The 20,072-nt window shown below is 43.8% G+C and overlaps 1 protein-coding gene across 1 annotated transcript in view; it reads right to left on the bottom strand.

Annotated features, from left to right (window-relative positions):
• RAB27A (RAB27A, member RAS oncogene family) overlaps positions 1–18,421 on the bottom strand; it is a 29,625-nt gene extending 11,204 nt beyond the window's left edge. Inside the window, exons 1-2 of the mRNA XM_085234137.1 lie at positions 18,283–18,421; positions 9,658–9,775 (exon numbers count right to left, since the gene is read on the bottom strand). The gene's annotated coding sequence lies outside the window, so the exon portion shown is untranslated. The remainder of the gene's footprint in view (positions 1–9,657; positions 9,776–18,282) is intronic.
• Positions 18,422–20,072: the final 1,651 nt, after the last annotated feature.

The raw sequence follows: 20,072 nt of genomic DNA, 5'->3' as shown, positions 1-20,072 counted from the left end.
TTTGCAATTGAGTAGTAGAAGCCTCAGACATAAAAAGTGTCTTATAAAGGAGTTGCTCAAGAAGGAAATTTTCTGCTTAGGTTTTTGAAATGCACACACCTTTCACTGCACCCCATAATGTCAATCTATTATTCAAATATCTCCAGGGAGTGGTTCTTGTGAAACCCTGTACAGTTAACCTATCCTTGGAGAGTTATTTTCAGAGCAGTTTCAAGCCTTGTCCTCCTCCCTGTACAAATATTTAAAAAAGTTATCTCCACCCTCTACTTCTAAGACCTGCAGGCCAACAGCCCAAATACATCCAGCTCCATATTATAGAAATAAGAATATATTTACAGCAAAGTACATGCACAGAAAATTAACAGTCATGGACCTACAAACCCATCCTATTTCTTCCTTCCAGTTCTGCTTTGCTTTCAAGTTAGGTCCTACAGCTTCACATTTTCCAGTCTTTCCTTCTACATTTCTACACCTCTTGCAACAGGAAAAGGGGAAGTAGAAGAGGAAGAAAAAGAGAAAATTGGTACAATCGGGATCCATCAGAGCTCAAAAAAAAAAAAAAAAAAAAAAAAAAGGGAGAAAGAAAAGAAAAGAAAAGAAATACCACTGAAACATCATAGAACAACTATTCCCAAAACTTACTTGTACGATTAAGGGCTCCTTGGCTTGGAAAAAAAATAACGGAAACTGCAAAAAGGGTTTCTTCCTTCGTGAAATCCTCCTTGAATCCCATTCAGCTCTGGCTTTGCTTTTACCCTGGCATGCAGAAGAACAGGGGCTATAAGCAATACTGGGAAAACTCCACTGGCTTTTTCCATCGCTGATAGGACCCTCACAGCCATCACTTAACCTGTACCCATACTGCTGCTGCTCTGGAGCCCATCCATAACACAGGTGTCCAGGTTGTGCTCTGCCAAGAAGAGGTGCTCTGCAAAGCAGGTGCTGCTCTGTTTCAGTTGAGTTCCTAGTCTAAGCATCAACACTATTGGCTAATATTGTTGCCTCCAGGGCACAAGTACCACAATTCTGTTGTGAGATAAAACATTCAGGCGTATGACAGTGTTGTTCCTGAATAACTTAGGGAAATCATCTTGGCATGCAGAATTTGCCCTTTGCACGATGGGAAAAGGAATATGCTTTTTTGAACAAACAGGTATCACAAAATACCCAACTCCCACACTGTGACAAAGATGATGGAAGGAAGAAAGAAGAAGGTAGGAAGCAATAAATAGATGAGAGCATATGCCAAAAAAAAAAAAAGAAAAGAAAAAAAAGAAGGAAAAAAAAGAAGCATTGATCAGAATATAAAAATGTACACACACACAGCATAAAGCCCAGGAAATTTGAACATTCACTTAATCAGGCAGTCTTGAAGCACATCAGCTTAAAGTAAAGTACACCACTTACCCCAAACTCTGCTAAAGGAATAGTGAGAGCACACTGGAGATAGTACTGCTAGCAGGAGTATTTTTCTAGCACCACCTCTTTAGCACACAGCCAAGAAGCCTACGTGTCACCTGCTAGCATTCATGCTGATGGGTGCTCAGACATAAAGAGGTGTGCCTCGTGTCTCCATTTCTAAGGAGAGTGCTGCCTGACAGCATGGCTGGGAAGCAATTACATAGTTCACATGTCCCATTTATTCCTAGAGGCAAACAGCACTTCAGAAGAGGTTTATGCACGACCTACCTACAAGCAGATGTAACATATCTGCTATATCATGCACACATCCTAATATAATGACACAGCTTCTAACAAGTGTTTAATACAAAGATGTATAAAGGATGGAGTACATGGATCACAACTGTTCCATTCTGTTTGTAGCTTTGTATTCTTCTCTTTAGAGTGACAGAAAGCTGACAGTCTCTAATGCCAGTGCTGTGTTGCTTCTTTCTCTCTTGTACAGACATGAGCGTACCGTGCTGCCTCCATGGGTAGCACAGGGAAAGTTGGCTTCCCCATGGATTTCTACCTAAGAGAAAAGGCATTATTAGACAAAGACTGGAACATGAGATAATATGTCTGGTGTGACTTCTGACCACATCTGAAAACATCATCCCATTTCACAGAGAAGCAATGCACATGAACTGTTTCAGACAAAGGGTCCTTTCTGGGTCCTTTCCACACTATATTACCTAGCCAGCCCTCTCAAGAGTAAAAAAAAAAGCTATTCTGTATAAAAACATTCAAATAAAATGATTTGAGTCAATCCCCTCTTCCTTCTCAGATCAAGTGAAACAGCTATACAACTCAGACATTACCTCAGTGTCCCAGATGTGCAGTGAAGCCAGCCATAAAGCTCATGACTAACACTGCAAGACAAACCATACACTCAGAAAGAGACAAAGTAATTAGAATTTGCCAAAAGAAAACAGAGATTAGGATAATGATTAAATGATATTTTAAGATACCACAGGACTTCATCACTTTATCCTTTAGGTGATGGGCAGCAGACAAGCGGGCTTGCAAGGGTTACAGTTAACTTCTAGCAGTGTCCAACTTGCGCAAGTGTCACTCAGCTTCCATGTAGATCTTGCAGACAAAGACAAGTCCTGTCTGGGCCTTGCTTTCCTTGTTCAGGAAGAACCAGACCCTACTGGAACAGTAAGGAACTTGCAAAGTCTGCAAGTTCTCCCTGCAATGGCCACTCAGCCATCCGTGGAAGGAAGGAGTGTATTGAAAGGCTTCCAGCCTAGGTGTCTATCACAGCAAGAGTAGAGCAGATCAAGCAAAAAAGTCTCAGTCTGTTTAAGGCGGCTTCCCAATAGTCTTAAATAACAGACTCATTTTTAAATACACAGGGGAAAAAAAAAAAAAAAATGGATGTAGCACTGTAAGTAAAGGTTTCCCTAAATACAGTGTTATGCTTAGAAAGCAGTTGAGGCTTTATGCTGAACATGGAAAAGCTGGAAGAAGAGTAGTCCAATTCCCAGCCAGACAGAAAAGGAAAACACTGTAGGTCTCTCAGCAGCAGGCAAATACAAGCACAAGGTAATAATGCAGTTCTATAGGTTTCTGCAAGTGCAAGTAAAATCCTATCGGGAAAAAAAAAAAAAAGCTTCCCACCCAGGCACAACATAGACATAAACTCGCTTCAATAGCTGTTTTACATGTCACCTTATCTGTTACAACACAAGCACTGAGAAGAGGATGTGGGAGATGTTCGTACCCTGCCACGGCAGCACTCCCACCACGCTGCAGCCAAACACTGCCCACATTCCTGCCAGGCGCAGGCGAAGCGTGGCGAACAGCCGCACCCAGCTCTAAGGCTCCAGCTGCACCTCGCTTCAGAGCTGGGCACCGTCAGGCACCCGCCAGCTCTGCTGTAAGAAAGGGACTGGGAGTCAGACGTTTCTACTCTTTGTAAGGAGTACCTCAGGTACACATAAAAATGTAATATAAACAAATTATGACAATGAGTTTTATATGTTGCAGCAACCTTTCCACTAACTTTCAATTTGATGCCCTGCGTCCTTCCTTGATGTGACCGCTCCGACTGCTTTGGCACCAGCTCCTGGCTAATCCACAGCCCAGTCTTAATATCTGTAACACATCACTACACCGTATCTGTTCTTGAGAGCATAAAAAAAATTATGAATGACAGCCATACGCAAATTTACATATAATTTCCTGTTCTTTCAAACTGCAGACCTGGCTAAGAGATAGGGAAAATATACAGTTTCCCACAGCAACGTGACCAGAAATGCAGTCAATACAACTGTGCTGGTACAGTACTAAGTACTGGCCTTGAAAAGATCAAACATGGAACAAAAATTCTTGGTCGAAGTTCTCCAGTTCCATTGTGGCCAAATGGCCTCCAAGATACAGCCCTTCAAACAGACTGACCTAAGGTTTCCATATCACTTTAATTTCTCGTTTCTCTAGGCATCATTACAGCGCATTGACCCCAAACCCTCAGCCAGATTCATGCAGGTGAGCTCCTGCTCAGCAGTGGGGCGGGCAGTGCATGAGCCAGCAGCACAGGAGCCTCCAGGATGTCACCCACAGTGCTGCTCGTGTTCACACAAGGAAGACAACGCTGAAAGCGGAAGATTCTAAGAATCACACAATTACAGGAACTGAGTATTTCTTTGTGGAATGGTTGGGTTTTCCTGGCAATAACAAAAACCTTCAGCAGAGAGACAGAACACACAAAGGAAAAAATCAGAATAAAAGGGAGCAGAAGAGGTAAAATCAAAAAGCTGAAAAAGAAAGCAATTTAACATACACAGAATACAAATGAAGTGACATCTCATGGAAGAGATGTGCACGTATTTGTGCTAGAGAAAGTATTAGATTTTACACTCAGCCAATGCAGATGATTCAGTAGACTGCAAACACATCCGTCAGGCTTAGCCCTTTAAGTCCACTGAAGTACATTCTCTGTCAACAGCCAGAGGAAAATATTTGCAGTTTCTTTTAATATAGATATATATATATTACTTTTTTCCTCCAGGTCGAGAGATTTCTCTGCAGTCTTCCCACCTTGTTTTGGAGGACAGAAATGTGGAATACAGACAATGTATCTCCAAAAGGTCACACTGCCAAGCTCATGCTGCATTACAATAGAAACAATCCGGCAAAGATAATTGATCATGATTAGGTCAATTACAGGCATATGGAGAAGGTCAGGCAACAGAAAACCTTAAAATATATAATAGCCACTGTTAAATAAGGGGAAAATTCACTCAAATACAATACAAATGAGACCATAAAACTGCCTCACTCACCTGACAAGATGTAAGCAAGCAAACAGAACAGGTGGGGCAGGAAAGTCAGAGCACAACTTAATCCACCTTTCTCATCCTTTGGGTTGGGAAATATTTGCCTCTCATTTTTCATATGAAATTATCTCTGTTCCTTACGCCAGTTTTTGACTGAAAGATGAAACAAAACTTTTTTTCTGCTACCTTTCTTTCTTTAGCAGTACTGCTTTTCTAAAACATTGAGATCTGTCCTTACTTTCAGTGTAAGTTACTTTACTCAGTTCAACAATAAATAACAAGGAAACACCGCATAAAGCACTTCCTGCATTCTTTTTTGTGCATGACATTAGGAATACTTGGGAGTTCCAAGAATACTTGGAAATTGGAATCAGAAGCAGGGAAAAAAAAAAAAAGAAATGCAAAGTAAGTTGTTAATTACCTGTGGGAAAAATAGGGAAACTGTTGATTGAGAAACACTGTTTACGAACTAGAAAGACTTATTCCTTCTATCCCTTAATCTAGGATCAGATGTGATCAGACTCAAAATACAAGAGACAGAGAAGTTTTACAGAGAGCTGGTGCGTGCAGATAGGGGAGGAAATGTCTAGATTGACAAAACTGAGGTTCAGCTGAAAGTTTGAAAACCACAAAACCTTGACAGAGGCGTTCCTGAAGTACCAAGGCTCACTGCATACCCCAGGCACACTGGCAAACACTGCAGTGTGGAGGCAGCCAAAGCACTGCAGGCTGGCAGGTGACACTTCAAAGAGATGGAGAGACTGATCAATGATCAGCTCTTAGCAGGACTAAAAAGGGACTGAGCCTCTGATTTCAGAACCTGTAATAGCTACAGTCTCAGAGATATTTTCAGTCAGTAGCGAGCAGGATTTTTTAGTAAACATCTCTGGATGTAATGAGTACATGTGATGTTTCCATGTTTCACAAACAGTACGAGGCTAGAAATAACTTGCTGAGAATACACCAGGCATAATTTAACTTGTCCTTTACATAATAAAGACCACTTCTGCTTCAAATAGACCCAAACACAATTCAACAGGCACTACCTGTTCTCTTCAGGAAGCTACTAACACAGGACAGCAAAGCAGAAGTCTCAGTCTGTGTCTGCTGGAGCATGCTTGTGGCTCAAAGGTATCACTCAAAATCTTATAACAAAGAGCAAAAACTACAGGTAGTAATACAGGGTTTTTTTGTTGGTTTCTTTTTTTTTTTTTTTCTTGGAAGAATTGAAAAATAAGCTTACTCTTTCAATAAGTCATCACGTCTTCCTCTTGAGCAGCTCCAGAACTGTAGCACATATTAAGGCTGTCCAAGATCTCTATTGAGGCAGTGCAATGTTCAGACAGTGCTTTGGCAAAACTTTTGCTCTATCTGTATTCTAGAGCACGAGGGAAGGGATCATTCAAAAGCAGCACCAGTTAAGTGAGCTGAACTGCACAACACAAAGCTTCTACTAAAAAAGCTGGCTGTTTTTTCAACCCGAGTGCCAAATCAGCAATTTATCTTGCTCCTCTGATCAGAATCTCAAATTATAGTTAAGCAAAGGCTGCTCAGATAAGCAGCACAGCGAAGCATGATTTCTCACACTAATACTTGTCATGGAGATATACATGAGCCCTTAATGGAAATATACATGAGCCCTGCAAGAAAAGCAAAAAGAATCACAAGCCTACTGCCACAGTGTGTCCTTGCTCATCATGTCAGTTAATCTCAGGCTAAGAGAAGGCCAGCAGACAGATGCTGAGCTGAAAGCTGGTAGCTGCTGCATTTGTCACGCTGCAAATGCCTTCCTACACAATTTTTTCTTACAGTTTCATGTAGACATACCGACCCCAAGTTTCACTTTAACAGAGGTCTGACATATGATAGCAAGCATTTTCTTACCTCTACTCCCATAACTTTTCAACTTAAATTTCTATTCAGAATGTTTCTGCCAATACACATCTTAGTAATTGTGAGCATACACAATAGCCATCTCTATTACCAGAGCTCCAGGAAAACGTATAAGAAGTTATTCTAAGAAAATGAATTGCCAGTTAGACTGCTCTGATTGATCCAAGCAGTGTTAGCTCCGTGCAGAAGACTGCATCAAGGAATCCCAAATGTAGTTACCGTATCACATTGGATTCAAACTGTGCTTTCTTGACTGAACAGAAATCGTAAAACTTCGCATTCTTCCAAAGACTCAGAAATCACAAGCAAACTGACACCTCATGTTGTGATTGGTAACTTTTTTTTTTTTAATGTCCTACATTATTTGGAGTCACAACCCACAAGAAACTGGCTGTATGCAACACACTATCCGAAGAGACTTTTATTTGAAAACACTCATTAAACTAGGCACTGCTCTTTCATCTTCTATTAAAACATTAGCTTCCGTTTGAGGTATTTGGTCTGACTTTAAATCACTTCTATTTCCCATAGACAGAAAAAAAAATAATCAGTAGTGAGATTCCAGTAAAAACAAATTCTATGAAGTGAAAAAGAACATCTCAGCATTACTCAGAGCAGCCCCACTGAATGCAGTAGAGCAACCTACTCACTCCCCACAATTTCCCTGTCACAAAGATCTCAGTTCTGCTTCTATTTCTGCTGACAGCTTCAGCATAGTGTATTAAAGCTGAATTTTTATAAAGAAACCTTATTCCTACGACACAGAGCTCAAACACAATTCAGAAGCAGGAGCTGTATTACTTCCTATTTACAAAGCCAAACACACTAAACCAATGAAGTGTTACCCTAAGTTTTTCTCCTTATAAAGTTACTTCAGCTTCCCTTTGACAGGAGCTTATTTCCCTCATCCCACCAGGACATGTTCCACGCTATTTTCCAGGAACAGCTTATAAGATTTGAATCCATTATATTTTCTATAGTTTTAGAACTTCTGTTGGTCTTTTTTTTTTTTTTTTTTTTTCAATATTTTTTAAAAGGAAAAAAATACCTACACTTTGTCTTTGATGCCATTCTTTTAAAAATCCAGTTGAATTAGATTCCAAGTTTGTCTTCACCTGGCTTAAGGTTACTCAGTTTGTTTTGCTTAAAGTAGTGCTATGTCATTTCCAAAGCCATGGGAAGGATGGGGAGGGAGGGAGGCAGCACCATGCACTAGAATATTGCTTTGCTCTATACAGCAGAACCTCAATATCAAAATTTAATTCTCAAACAACTGACACTATGAGACTAACTCCTTACAGCAATTTCTATAAGTGTTTCTATAAGACAAAATATTCAAAATGCAGTTATAATGCAAGAAATGAAAAGCATTATTCAACAACACACTACAATGAGGCAACTGTGACAAAGACTCCTTTCCAGTTCAGCATAGAAATAAATAACACAAAGTCAGCATCAGTGCTTACAGAAATCCTTCCCCTATTATTTTATATAAGCTTTTCCATATACTGTAGATGCCTATATGGAAATAGCAAGAAAGCTTATTTGTGTGGCTGCACTGATGTATTCATCACTTTTCTCCCATAAATGCAAGTCAAGGGCTGATGATCTGGACTAGAAAAATCATCTTAAGATAGACTGTGCTAAATATCAATTACAACCTTGGAAAAATCTTGTGACCTTCCCACAGACATGAAGGAAACTACTGTTGCCTGTTCTCTGAACAGCTCCTCCATGGTTAGTCACAGTCTGCAAAAAACTGGAAATTCAGTCCACAATTAGAAGAACGCTGACATCCAGGCTAGAAAGGACATCTGATTATAAACTCATGCTTGGGGTGGCAAGGAACGACCAAATCACAGGGGCACAAAAGCAAAACACAGTAATATTATCCCATCCCAAAGTGTCTTTAACATAATTAAGACTGAAACCATTTACTATCTGACTGAAAGGAGTACAAACTAGATAAGCTCTCATGTTTCCTTGCAGCCCATTTTACTTCATTAATTAAAAATGCCAGTCTATGTAGCATACTTTTTTATTCCTTTTATTATCAACACATTTATTACACATGAGAACAAACACAGTGGTGCACAACTCAGTTAAAAATCCACCATGCTAAAGGATCACTTTATTAAGTATAAGTTAAGTTAATGAGAACATGAGAATAAATATGGGGGGGAGGGGGTTGAGCAAAACAACATTTACAAATACTGAGTTATATTGTTTGTATCATGAGATGTTATTTGCACAACATACCTTATCATCAAAGGTCTAATTCTGCCCTGTTTGGCATAATGGAGTGGGAAATGCAGGCTGACTGCCTGAGATCAGAAATGGCACCTTTTGTTATCGAATCCTGACACTGGCCACTGCAGTCATTTTAATCTTATTGATAAGCATAGCCAGTTTTGTCTCTACCTCAGACTGATTTATTTCCAGTGTTCCTACTGAAGAATGAAATCTAACTCAGCGAGCCCAAACTAACACAGCTATGAACTACAAGCAGCATGTCAGTCGTCTAACAAGAAAATTAAAACATCATAATCTGTGTTGATTTTTTTTGTTTGTTTGTTTCTTTTGCTTTTAAGCTTTGATACCATCCTAGTAGGAATGCTCTCCTCTCTCTGTACCCTGGTTTGAGTCCTCTGCCGATGTTACTACCATCGCTGCCCCAATCTTTCCAATTAACTTCAGTGAGAAGGGCCCACGCCCCAAATATGTGCCAATTGCCACAACCAGGTAGCAAAAAAACACAAGATGTACTGAAGAGGCTTTGGTTTTAAATGCTGAAACTGCAGCTATGTTTTACACAAATCAGCATACTCTACAATTTTAAATTTACTTTTTCCTCCGACCACCAAGATTGCACTATGCTAAATCAGGTATCTCAAATCAACACCATCACAGCATCACAATGTCAAAAACACTGTTTCAAAGCTCTTAACACAGTAACAGTTGGTACAGGACAACTGTCAGCTCAAGAAAAATACTGCAATCAATCTTACTGAAATAAATAAAAGAGGAAATATGCACATACCTATGCTTAACAGCTGTAAGTGGACCTGTAGCTCTCCAGGTGTACCTCAGCACAGAGTTTCCTGATCCAGTCCAGATCTCTTGAATACCATAGTCATGCAGAAAGAGGCATTAATCATCTGTAAATAATATCAACAAAGAAAATAAAACAAAAACAGTGTAGTTTAGAAGAATAGCTCTAGAATAGCTCTAAAACTTGCACTGGCATGCAAAGCTGCGGGCCCACACCACCTCCCTGCCCACTTAATTACATTCAGCTGCTTGTCATGTGGTCTTGCTGACCGATCAAGTGATCTCTTTCCCTCTTTTTAAAACAAGCAGCACAGACAATCAGATTTCCCTAACTCAGGTAGTAACAGACTTTGAGCCCTTCTTTAAGCTCCTGACCCTCCTGCTTCCTGGCACAGGGAAACGGAAGTTGCAGTATGCTTTACTGAAAAAACAAATAAAATACAGCAAACACAGAAGCCTACTTATTGTAACAAAGCACAATGAGTACTAAAAGCAACCAAAACATCACGGAGAATTTCAGTTTTGCACCCAGTGTTTCACCTTTGCAGAGGACAGAAAGAGCCACCTCTAGACAAGCCAATGCCAACCGCATGGGGGCAGGGATGGAGGGCCGTGGGGCAGTGCCAGGACTCGGGGATCCCACCCAGCCCTCAGGGGGCTCTCAGCTGCAACAGTGGAGCTGTAGTAGGATGGTGCCAGGAACTTTCTGCACCACTCCAGCAATATCTGCATGCCCCCCTCAACTCTATGAGATGTGCAGACATTCCACATACTTTAAATTAATGAAATAAAAGATTGATTGAACATGGAAACCATCCTCAACAAGTCCCTCCATCAGGGCCCACGTTAGCACAGTAGGCCCAATCTGTGCCCCCCGGCCCAGCACCAAGGCACTCGTTGGTAGGAGGCCCCTGCCCACGGCCCCTCTCACAGCTGCTGCTCACTCTGCAGGTGCTGCAGATGGCTGAAAGACATGGGTGCAGTGAGTGACAGACCCACCAAGCAGGATTTAACCGGGCTGAGCATTCACAGACAGCAGGTTACCTTGCACAACACTTATGCATCTCAGTTTGTTTCCACACCGTGTTTCAAGAGCAGAGAAGCAAGAAAGGAAATTAAGGTTTGTAAGACTGCTCTCCAGCCTTGCCACTTACAAAGTGCTGCAGACAGCTGGCTGCAAAATTTAGCGTACCTTTAATGCATTCATCTACCAGAGAGATAACTCTAAAAGCTGAACTCATTTGCTGCAGTGCTCCACTACCTCACCTTGTTTGCTGGGAACTGAGGTGACATGCTGCCCAGAGAGGTTGTGGATGCCCCATCCCTGGAGGTGTTCAAAGCCAGGTTGGATGGGGCCCTGGGCAACCTGATCTAGTATTAAATGGAGAGGTTGATGGCCCTGCCTGTGGCAGCAGGGTTGGAAATTCATGATCCTTGAGGTCCTTTCCAACCCAGGCCATTCTGCGATTCTGTAATGTGCACATTTTGTTACAATGAGATGGTAAACAACTATTTGAGGTGGAATTTTTTCATGCACTGCCTCAGCATTTTTCCAGGTTTACCAAAAAGCCATTTCTTTGACATTTTGTCACAGGTTACTCCAACCTTCAATAATTTCCTTGCAGCTGAAGAAGCTCTAAGCCCTGTTTCTGCTCATACAATTTGAAATGTTGCCACTCAGTTTTTGGCACAGTGAACTTTTTCTTCTTTAACTGCTTCCCTGATCAATACCAGCACATTTGCTTATAGTGGAGAAATACTCTGACCACAAGCACCCGAGGACATCTGGTAACTGCAGAAGGAGGAACAGGATAAGGCGCGTTGACAAAGCAACAAAGCAACAGCTCTGCTGTGTTGCAAGCAGCCCCAGGAGCGGGGTGCCGAGCAGAAGCTGCCCAGCTGCAGGTCTCAGCCAACAGTGTGCAAGCAGTTTGAGCTGTTCCACACAGAAAGGCTTTGGCCATCTTTAAGGGGAAAGTCATTCATAAGTAATTTCCAGACTCCAGCTTTTGATTTGAGAACTAAACGAAGCTGCTTAACTTCCTTCTCACCAACCTGGAATAAAGAATATCCACCAACTCCCACTCTCCCCCTCCAGAAAAGGATTTTATTAAAAACAGTAAGATTTGGCTGGGAAGGTACAGTTGAAATAAACGTCATTTTCTCTAGGTGAAGCTACATCGATCTCAAACTGCAGAGTTGGTGACGAAGCAGAGGGCACCAATTTGTAAACCATGACATCAGAGTTCAGTTACTCAAAGTGTCTGTTTCCAAACCAACACATCTGCAGGGTGCCCGAAACTGCAGCAACAGCTGAGCACTGCATGACTGCAGGTTTTGGGGTGCCAGGAACAGCCCCAGGTGAGCCCTCCTCACACTGCCATCCAGGCCTGGGGGCTCACAAGGGATGGGGTGAAGGGTTCAAAACATGCTGTGGAATGCTGCTTTGAGCTCTACAGAAGAATGGCCAACTGTTTGCTTAATAAATCTTCTTGAGTTATAACAAGAGTTATGAACAGGGTATATGAAAAGGACAATCCAAATGCCTGGAATTTATAGCTTTCTTGTAAAAATGATCTATGTTATACAGGTCTAGGAACACAGGAGGAAGCTGGAGGAAAATCCAGTGCAGGACAGCATAGAGCACTGTTCATCCCGAGCATGAGAAAATTTGCCTTTGTATATTCTATACTCTTAAAAAAAGCTATAAGTGTCCAGGCAGTCCCTATCAACTGCTTCCCCAAGAAGAAAATGCCAAACGGTTACCTGTCTGAACTCAGTTCCCACAGGAATTTGGGCATCCCCCACAGGACATAGAAATGGGGAGGAAAGGATCTAGAAACAGCCCACCTCAGCTGATCCTACAGATGATTCTTCTGTGTTTCCAAAGCCAAAAGCTTCAAACTTGCCCAACTGCAGTGCCAGCTGCCCTGTTTCCCTGCCCCCAAATTCTTCTGGGATCTGTTCTTCGGAATGGTTAATGGCTGTTTCCAACACACATTAAAAGCTCAGCACTCTTTTACCGACAGCCACAGCACAGCCTCCACACGCACATACAGCAGATGCTCCTGAACAGCCCTGTCAGACTGCAGAATGAGAACAACCAGCAGGCAGCACAGGGTAATGGCGCTCATTAGCATCCTCAAATCTTATCTGTGTCACAAAACTTCTCCCAGAATCAAAGAGGAAACTTTTAACAAATGCAAAAAGGAGGAAAAACAGCCACTGGGACACAGATGCTGGCACTGTAAATATGCTGGCAAAACTTCAAAAAGAGACAGATCAAATGCTAACAGTAATTACTTCAGAGGGAGATCAATATCCCACAAAATGCAGAAAAAAGAGGGGAGAAAAAAAGTAAAAAGGAAAAATAAGAACATGATAATTGGTATGGGCAGATTGCTACAACTGTAAAAAGAATGTCAGTCCTATTCTTGGAAGAAAGGCTGCTTCTCATGAAAAGACACTCTGGAAAAAATTAGAGGAGCTGTTGGGATGAGCTGCAATGCCACTTAGAATCACAGAATGGCTTGGGTTGGAAAGGACCCCAAAGATCATCTAGCTGTGGGCAGGGCTGCCAATCACTCAGTCAGCACCAGACCAGGCTGCCCAGGGCCCAACCCAGCCTCAAAACCTGCAGGGATGGAGCATCCACAGCCTCTCCTGCCAGCTAGTGCCACCAACTCACCACCTCTCAATGAAAAACTTGCCCCCCAACATGCAAACTAAATCTCCTCTCCTTTGGTTTAAAATCATCCCCCCTTATCCTATCACTACCTACCTGCATAAAAAGTTGATTTCCCTCCTGTTTATAATCTCCCTTTAAATACTGGAAGGTCACAATGAGGTCTCCCTGGAGCCTTCTCTTCTCCAAACTGAACAAGCCCAGCTCCCTTAGACTGTCTTTACAGGACAAGTGCTCCAGGACTTCTACTTACTATCAAGAAGCCCATAAACACAGCAGCACACTAATATCTGAGGATGGAACTAAACAGATCTGAAAGGAGGGGACAAATCCTTTACACTGAACAACTACTACTTTCCTTGCATCGAGAACCAACCAAGAACATAAAGAAAGAAAAAGCAACTCATACTCAGAAGATCATTTCATATCAGAAAAGTAACAACTCAAGTTTGTCAGCATCAAGTCACAAAACATCCCTTCAGCAAGCAAATCGAAAGCAGGTCAAGCAGGCCCTCCTGCAAGCCAAAAGGCACGTTGGCTAAATATTCTGTAATACCACATTTTGAAGCAAAACACCCATGTTCCTCTGTTCCAACTGCAAGCTAATCTAGACAGCTATCTTGTGATCATTTCTGAGCTTTCTTTCAGCAGTGCAGGAGATAAAGTATCAGTATGTTTAAGGGCAGCAGCTTTTTAAGCAGGAAACAGCTTAAAAAATAGCCTGCTCTGATAGCAGCACCAGATGGCTAACTTCCAAGGGCAACCAGAGTTGCATGAACCACTAAAATAACAGATATACACATCAGTTTTGTTTTCATGGAACATCATGCCCAAAGATAGGAATCCTTCACTGCAAATGTGATCTCAGCATCAGCACTTTGGAAACCCTTGAAAGAAAACAACCATATCTTTAACAGGAAATCAGAATTCTGCTTTCAGAAAGCAAATCTGCTTACATTTGAAGAACAGGTTAAGTTTTCTAGTCTTGTATCAGATATTATCTCAAACAAGTGGATCTCATCAGCTTGTCACTTCTACTGAATTTACTGTCTCCCCATCAATTTATATGAACGTCAATGTAGTTACAGTTTATCCTGCAGTAAAGCCAAGAGTGTCTGTGCCTGCTCTAGGTCCAAATGAAAAGGAAAAGGGAAAACAATGTTTTAATTCCTGAATCAAGTTCCTACTCTCTGATAAAGTTATGAAATAATAGAATGAACATACTAGAGAGAATACAGCATTTAATACTGCTAAAACACCAAGAATGGGCAAACAAAATGTTCTAATTTAAAAGAGAAATAAAATGTAATAGCTCTTTGCAAGAATAAACATGGTTATTCATCCAGACTGAAAAAAATGGATAGTTTTGTATATCAGAAATAGCATTTGTTGCAACATTCACATTGTTCAAATTACATCACCTGTACTTAAAAGAGGAATATTTAATCTAAGTATATTAATATTTAATCTATTTCACATATTGCAGCTCATTTTAAGTGAGATGATGGTTCCTCAAGCCATAAACCCTTCTGAAGTGCGTGCCTGGTTTCACGAGAAGAGCACCATGCCCAGTAATGTATGCAGACAGAAGCATCTGCATTTTGGTACACGGCTGTAACTGCACACTGATAACTTGATGTCTCTATCTTCAGCCTGAAGAGCTACAAGTCTCCTTTGAGAGCAGTGATCTTTATCTACATATCAGAAGGGCTGACAACTAAGTGTATTTTTTAATTTTAAAGTGTTGTAGCCTTCTAGGAATCTGTTGTACCAACATAAAGGAATGTGCACTACAACTTCTTCAGAAAGGCTTTTCAATGTTTTGCAAGTCTACATCAATACAATTTTGAATGCTTTGATGTTTTTACCCACGCTTCAGCTTAATTGATTCACATTTGTTCTTTGCACTACCTCATCTAAATACAGCTACACAGCATCCTTACTGTCCTTTCATTTGTGTACCTGCTTTACATAAAGAATCACTGCAGAAGCTTAGTTTCAAAATCCTACTTGCAAGCACCCACAAATTCAACTTTCATCTTAAAAGCCTGCTCATGTATCTACCAGCTCCTTCTTCCACTGCAAACCACAAATTTCCAGAAATGTTGTACTCTTCCTAGTCAGCTCCTATCTTCTCTGCTGTTTCCTACTCCTTTCCTACCTCCCCAGCAGCCTGCACTCTGCCTTCCAGAAAGGCCCTCGTCTGCTGTGCAGAGTATCAACACAGTATCATAAAGAAGGGAACAGCTAGGAGATACTGGGTCACAAACAAAAATACGGATGCTTTGGTTTACATTCTTGATATTATTTTAGAGCCATAAAAGCAGTGATATATATATATAAATTTTTTTTTCTTTAGTAATTCAAAATACTTGCCAGGTCAGCTTCGAAGTGCTGGCCAGTACACAAACAGGATTCCAACATTTGGGATCATGCAAAACTGTCATATACATATCAAACTGTTTTCAGTTCCTTGAAGCCACAGCAACATCACAGGAAAAAAATTATGCTGGTTTTATGTCACATTTTAATATATATGTATGCCAGAATTTAATCTTCAAAGTTTATTATATCAGAGAATAAATCACAGAAGTTGAGACTACTTATTACAGCAAACAGAAGTAAATTCTGTTGTATTATTTATTAAAAGAAAACAATACAACGAAATACAACGATACTCCAGTAATGAAATTAGAGGCTAAGACTCCTAATTCATCAAGGCTTTACCACCAGTGGAGATAAAAGCATCTGATCACAGCTGATTTAATGTGGTATGAGTCAGCCTTGGCTCCTCACAGGGATGCAGTTTTCAAACTAGAAAGACAAAAAAGAAATCATGGAAAGAAATCTCATAATCAGATGCTGTTCCCATAGGAAGACAAGCTGGGAATATATTCGTATAAATACAAAAAAAAAAAAAAAAAAAAAGTTTTTTTTCACTCTGTAAACGAGCTGCTTTTAAACAACTATTCCTTAAATCATGCTGCTCCCAAACGGCTTTTCAGACACGTCTGAAGTCAGATCTATAAACACAATAGCACACAGGTGGACCCCACAAGACACACCCGACATATCCAGACCAGCAAGCGTTTGCCTTTAAACACGTGGGTAGCCCTTTGAAATCAAGACATAAAAAAAAAATTCAGTATCTGCTGGATCAGACCACATGTGCAGTGGAGTATCATAATAAAGCTTTAACACTGAAGAAAGCGTTTGGATTAACTGTTTAAACGTGTTTAAGGATTACAAGTTGTCTTTAAAATGTTTTGGTGAACCATTAAGTAACAGGAGAGAAAAGAGTTACGGCTCCTACATTCCATCCCCAGTGCCCACAGTGCCTGCTTCTAAACAGCCCTTGCAGCCCGTTGCTGCCCACAGGTACAGCCCCTGGCACAGGGTGGCTGTGCAGGCTGGGGCTGCTCTGACTACTGGCAGATGAACTGACAGCCAACTGGCACTGACGGAGCAGCTGGAAATCCAAAGGTGACGCACAAGGATCACTGCCCGTAACACTCATTCTTGTCAATGCCAAAAGCTGCTGAAAAACTTTTTTATCTCACTAATCTGCTCTTTGAAAGGAAACACGCAGTCAAGCGATAAAATAACGTGTAACGATAGAGATGAAAACAAACTTACAATCTGGTTTTAGATATCTGGTCACGGATGAGAAATGTTCTGAACTGTACAAACACCAGTATATGCTGCAGCACCAGCCCCCACCCAGCTCCTTTCTGAACAAGTTAAGGAGGTGTAAAATCAGAACCCTGAACCAGAAACACAAGAATGCGTTGTTTTTTCTTCCATCTTTTCAAATGTGCTTTAGAGACATCCACTTAGAATCACAAATACTACTCCTGCAAGTCTGTGTCAGCATCTGAAATGAATGTTGTGCTGTGTGTTGGCTGGAAAACACTTCAAACGGCAACTAAATATTCTGTGTCCATGAAAAGAACGGAGATTGAGAAGACAACTCCGTGTAGGAATACACTTCCAAGCAAAGGCAAACAGGTCAGATCTTAGAAACCTCTCAGTGCTATTGATACATTTTACACACAAAAGTCAATAAACATTTTGTAGAACTTCAATAAAAACGGTGTACACAAAGATCATCTCTGCAGCAACACTCAGTAGAATTCCTCACTCCAAGCACACGTCTGAAGAAAACTTGTAAATGCTAATTACTGTGGAAACTACTGACAATCAAAAAGCTCCAAATCCACCTGAGAGACAAAACCCAAGGGAGGGTGTTTCTGGAAGTCCTCGACATGTCCTTTATGTGCTGCCAGTAGCATAAAAACTGTCACTTATTCTGGAATACAATCTAGCTGCTTTCAGAACGAGAAAAACTGAGCTTTCCTGATGGATTTAGCTTTCCTCAGATCTCAGACCATCAAAACATTTCCCCCAAGCACTGCAAATCAGACCCAGACTTCAGCTCAGAAAGCAGCAGCAGATGTGCCGGTCCTCCAAAGCAAGGCTGTTACAGCTAAACAGAGAAACGCGCTTACGTCGCTCCCTCAACAGCTTCCCATTCACAGAGGCCCCACATACAGACGCACCGCACTCTTTTTACCACCGCGTGCCTGGGAAGCTCCGCGCTGCAGCTGCCGCACAGCGGGGCCCGAGCGCCGCAGCCGTTCCCGCAGCGGGGACACGCGAGCAGCGCACAGACGCGCCTCTCCCCACCGCTCGCGGACGCGGCACAACGACCCGCCGTGCGGCCCGGGCGCGGGGCTGCAGACGGCCCGAGAGGCAGCGCGATTCTCGCGGCGCTAAGGCCGCTCTGTCGCACCCAACCGTTTGTCGGCTTCAGAAGCGCAGAGAAATCGCCTTTCCCACCCCGCCCCCCCGCTTCGAGACCACCGCACACGCGGCTCGCACCCGTTTCCGGACGGATCCCGCAGCGGAGCCTCTCCCCCCGCCCCGTACCTCCGGCAGCGCCGCGTCGCTCCGCACCTGCCCGGCCGGGCGGTAAGGGCGCGTTTTCCGCCGAGCGACATCACTTCCCGTAGGGTGGGGGCAGGCGCCGAGCGGCCCCGCCCGGACGCGGGGCAGTGGCGGAGGCGGCACCGCCCCGGCCGCCCCTTTCCCTGGCTGAGCGCCGGGACACCGGGCTGAGCCGCGCCACGGAGCTACCCGACGGGCTCCCCTCACCGCGGGAGTTGCACCTCTGTGTTGGTGAACACCGCTGCTTTGCGGCCGTCCCTCACTGCCAGGTGGGAGTCACCGTGATTTTGTACTGCGCCTCCCGAACAGGAGGGATGCGGAGCTGCTGGAGCGGGTCCAGAGGAGGGCCGCGGGACGATCAGAGGGCTGGAGCACCTCTTATGAAGACGGGCTGAGAACGGGACTCGTTTAGTTTAGCTTGGAGAAGGTTCTGGGGAGACCTCAGTGTGGCCTTCCAGTACTTCAAGGGAGCTTACAAGCAGGAGGGGGAATGAGTTTTTAAGTGGTCTGATAGTGATAGGACAAGGGGGCTTTAAATTGAAAGAGGGGAGATTTAGATTAGAAATTAGGAAGAAATCCTTTACTCTGAGGGCAGTGAGGCCCAGGCACTGCTGCCCAGAGCTGTGGGTGCCTCATCCCTGGAGGTACTCAAGGCCAGGCTGGGTGGCCCTGGACAGCTGAGCTGGGGGGCACCCAGGACAGGTCGGAACTGGATGGGCTTTAAGGTCCCCAACAATCCAAGCCATTCTGGTTCCCACTGTCCTGTCATCCCCACTTCCATAAGGCCCAGCCACTGCCTCCAACAGCCACACCGCCCCTGGACTTAGATAAAAGCACACTGAGTGAGGTGACTTCTTCCCTCAGGACATCCAGAGGCCACTGTCAACGCCAACATCTGAAAAAAGTTCCTCCCAGAGCAGCAGCTTGGGATTCCTTTTTAGACACATTACAACCCTGACAGAGCCATGCATCAAGGCACTGCCCTGAGCAGCCACAGAAGGCCTCACGGCAGCACACAAAGCAGTGCTTTTCTTCTCGTTAAATGTAGTAGAGGACTGAAAACTGTGTGCACATGTGGGGTGCAGTACACACACTGTACACGGGAGCATAACCCATTGCCAGGTGTGGGTCACTGCCCAGCCGCCAGCACAGCTCCCAACAGCTGGCAGGGACGAGGAGCTGGATCTGAGACACAAACGGCGGCGGGAGGATCGGGACAGGGGAAACCCACAGAGGCATGAGGTGTAACTGCACGACGGTGACCTTCTTCGTCCAGTTCCCTGACGGTTACTCAGACACGAAGACGCACCTCCAAGCGCTCACAGCTTTATGCACATCACAACACACTTGGGGTCCCTACGGGCTGGCACCGCTGTCCGCGCTGTCCCCTCCCGCGGGCGGAGCGCTGCGGAGCGGCCCCGGGGACCCACCCGGCGCGGGAAGCGGGAGCGGCACCCGCCGTCTCCTCACGGCGCAGCAGCGGCTCCTCAGGGCCTCCTCTCGGGCGCTGCGTCCGTCGGCCCGGGCGGGCTCTGCTGGGGCGCGGGAGGCCGGAAGATGGGCCGGTAGATGTACAGCCCGCTGGCCACGCCGAGCGCCATGGCCACGGCCACGTGCGGTAAAGGCAGCCTCCCTCGCATGCCGCCGGTCGGGGCCGCACCTGCACCGCACACACGGACACGCGCGTGAGGCACCGCGCCGGAGCGAACGCGCGCTCGCCCTCCCGCGCGGCGCCCCTCACCTGAAGGACGGGAACACCACAGAGCGGGGAG

The sequence above is a fragment of the Meleagris gallopavo genome, chromosome 12, assembly GCF_905368555.1.
Source record: "Meleagris gallopavo chromosome 12, MGAL_WU_HG_1.1, whole genome shotgun sequence".
Lineage (NCBI taxonomy): Eukaryota > Metazoa > Chordata > Aves > Galliformes > Phasianidae > Meleagris > Meleagris gallopavo.
Note: the sequence above shows the minus strand (reverse complement) of the source record. Positions and strands in the feature narration are given on the sequence as shown.